The sequence below is a fragment of the Pteropus vampyrus genome, unplaced genomic scaffold, assembly GCF_000151845.1.
Source record: "Pteropus vampyrus isolate Shadow unplaced genomic scaffold, Pvam_2.0 Scaffold255, whole genome shotgun sequence".
NCBI lineage: Eukaryota > Metazoa > Chordata > Mammalia > Chiroptera > Pteropodidae > Pteropus > Pteropus vampyrus.
Genome location: NW_011889036.1, coordinates 20,350 through 24,232, shown reverse-complemented (window position 1 = coordinate 24,232; position 3,883 = coordinate 20,350).

The window sequence follows — 3,883 nt, the reverse complement described above, 5'->3', positions numbered from 1 at the left end:
CTTATAAGGGTTGACTGTAGTTTCACATCATGTCCCTCTCTTCACTTCAGACCATTTCTCTCTATATAAGTCAAATCTCTTCTGGCTCATGGACTACACCTTCGGTTTTCACTGAAGACCGTGTTTCCCCGACTAAAGTTGCACCACTAGAGCTGTCTGGGTGGGCTGGAGCAGAGCAGCTGGGCAGAGCAGAGAAGAGCTGTCTTGCAGGAGAGAGGCTAAGCTACAACACAGAGCTATAACACTGAAGCCACCTCGCCCCAGGCCCAAGGCACAGTTTTGCTGTTCACAGCTATGCTGCTTCATTATTGAGTTATAACACTATTGAGCTTTCTCACAGCCATGCTATTCTACAGCTGAGCTGTATTACAATTGAGCTGTTCCACAACCATACTGTATCATAATTGAGCTGTTTGCACTCAATAAAGTCTCCCCTTTCACTGCAAGCCCCAAATTGGGGACTCCTATTGGCATTGAATTATCTCCAATAACCGTCAGTTAACACATTTAAATTTTACAAACAATCTTCAGTGAAGTTATTTAAAAACTTTTAAGTTTGTTTAGGACAACTTGGGTATGTAATTTCTTTCAACTGTGAGATCAAGTATTTCCAACAAACAGGTAGCTAGTCCAAACTGAGATGTACTTAAGTGTAAAATACACATCTCATTTTGAAGATTTGGTACAGAAAAAAGAAATGTAAAGTATCTCATTAACCTATTTATTAATGAGGTTTTATCAAGTTAAAATAATATTTATCAAGTTCAATGATAATATCAAGACAATATTCAATAGCAATATCAAGATAATATTTACCAAGTTGAAATATAATATTTTGGATAAATTGAATTAAATAAAATATATTATTAAAGTTAATTTCACCGTCTGCTCAGGCTAGTATGACAAAATATCACAGACAGTGTGTCTTATAAACAGCAGAAATTTTTTTCTCACATTTCTGGGGGATGTAAGTGTGAGGGCCCTCTCAGAGCCCCCACAATATCATATTGTGGGAGAAAGGGCAAGGGAGCTCTGAGACCTCTTTTATGAGAGCATTAATCTCATAAGGGCTGAGTCTTCATGACCTAATCACCTTCCAAAGGCCCCATCTCCTAATACTATCACATTGGACATTAGAATTTCAACATATGAATTTAGGGATTTGGCGGACACAGACATTAAAACCATAGCAACTATTTAATTTTATTTCTTATAAATATGGCTATTAGAAAAAATTAAAGGTATACATGTGGATCATATTATATTTTTATTAAGAAGCACTCTACTATAGTTACCCTCATTTTACAGAGGAGCAAACTGAGGCACAGAGAGGTAAAGTAACATGCCCCATGTACCACAGCTGGTGAGTAGCAGAGTCAGAATTTGAATCCAGAACATATGGTTCCAAAGCCAGTGAACTTAGCCACTGTAATGGCCCCAATATCCCTCATACATCAGTGGGGGAAGTCTTTGGCAGGGAGATATCTGAAGATCAACAACCTCCGCCCCCACCCCAGGAGGGAGCCCTTGCACCAAGATTTTCTGCACTTGGCAGAGAAAGCCAGGAGATGAGCAACACATTTAGATTTGTCTGTCTCTCCCTTATAGATTCTCATCCAGGGGAGACTTCGATCTTCCTCCATGGAGCCATGTCACACAGGAAGAGGGAAATATTTGCAAGCATCAAGTGGAAAAAAAAGTGAGGCATGGAACAAAACACAGTTTTGTTTCTGGATGGTTGGGTTTAAAGTAAACAAAATTCTCTCCATCTCTCTCTTTGAGTGTGGCTGGCACTAGAGACAAAGCTGAGGCCACCGCCCAGCTTCCAGAGATACCCATCCCACACAGAAGGGTCCTACCTGGTCAGAGTCTCTGGGACTCAAGACCTTTCCTAGGACTTCAGCCTCTAAGGAAAAAGAAGAGGAAAGTCAACTCTTTTTCTTTGCCTCTATTAAATAGATTTCCTATTTAAAGCCACACTCACCTTCGGTCAAAGATATTCACACCCGGACTAACCCCAAACTTGCACTACACATCCAGATGTGGCCATTCACAGGTCCTTATCCCCCAGGGGTACACTCCCTCGGGGACACGTAAACATAGAAATGTACATCAACAGGATCCTCACACACACCCACAGCCCACTTAGAGACATGCCACCACTATCATTTGCCTCACCAATTGCATCCTTTTCAAAAAAACACACAACCAGAAAAAGACCTGCAGGCCTCCTCTGAAATTATAAAGACCACAAGTCACCCCATGTCTGTTACAGAATAACAGACTCAAAAAGGGATGGGTGAGAAAGGTGAAGAAGAATAAAAGGTACGAACTTACAGTTATAAAATAACTGTAAAGAACAGCACAGGGAATACAGTCAATAATATAACTTTGTACAGTTGTACAGTTGAAGATAGTTACTGGACTTATCATGGTGGTCACATTACAAGATATATAAATGAGGACTTACTATGTTGTACACCTGAAACTAATATAATATTTCATGTCAACTATAATTTTATATTTCAGAAATATAACACATTTAAAAGCCTCCAAAAAAATCTCATTCCCATAGACAATCATTAATGCAAATATTGACAGACATAAAGGGAGAGATTGACACTAATACAGTCATAGTAAGCTATTTTAACACCCCGTTGACATCAATGGTTAGGTATTCTAGACAGAAAATCAACAAGAAAACAACAGCCTTAAATGACATATTATACCAGATGAATTTAATTGATATTTTTAGAGTATTTTACCCCAAAACAGCAGAATATACATTCTCTTTGAGTGCACGTGGAACATGTTCCAAGACAGACTACATATTAGGCCACAAAACAAGTCTCAGTAAATTTAAGAAGACTGAATCTTATTCAATCTCCTACCACCATAATGGTATGTAACTAAAAATCAATTACAAAAAAAAAACCTGAAAAACACATGGAGGCTAAATAACATGCTACTAAACAATGAATGGGTTAACAGTGAGATCAAGGAAGACTTCAAAAGATATCTTGAGACAAATGAAAATGGAAAAAAAAAAACAACTTACAAAATCAATGGGAAACAGACAAAGCAGTCCAAAGAGGGAAATTCAAAACAATACAGGCCTACCTCAAAAAGCAAGAAAAATTTCAAGAAAAATTTGATAAACAATCAAACTGCACACCTAAAGGAACTAGGAGACAACAACACAGACCAAATGGAAGGAATGAAATAATAAAGATCAGAGTGGAAATAAACAAAATAGTATTTAAAAATACTAGAGCTCAATAAAGTCAATGCCTATTCTTTGAAAAGATAAACAAAATTGATATACCTTTAACCAGATTCACCAAGGGAAAAAAAAAAAAGAGGACCCAAATAAATAAAATAGAAATGAAAGAGAAGTGACATCTGACACCACAAAAATACAAGGATTACAAGAAAATACTATGAATAATTACATGCCAACAAATTGGAGAATCTGGAAGAAATGGATAAATTTCTAGAAATGTACAATTTTCCAAGACTGAATCAAAAAGAATCAGAAATCTGAACAGATTGATTACTACTAATGAAATTGAATCAGTAATGGGAAAAACAAACAAACAAACAAACAAAAAACCTCCTGGACTGGATGGCTTTACAGGTGAATTTTACCAAATAGTCAAAGAATAATAATACGTATCCTTCTCAAATTATTCCAAAAAATTCAAGAGGAATGAAGGCTTTCACGCACTTTTTAAGGAGCCACCATTACCCTAATTCCAAAACCAGACAAAGACATTACTAGAAAAGAAAATTAGAGGCTAATATCCCTGATGAATATAAACACAAAAATCCTCAACAAAATATTAGTGAATCAAATTCAGCAATACATTTTTAAAAATCATAC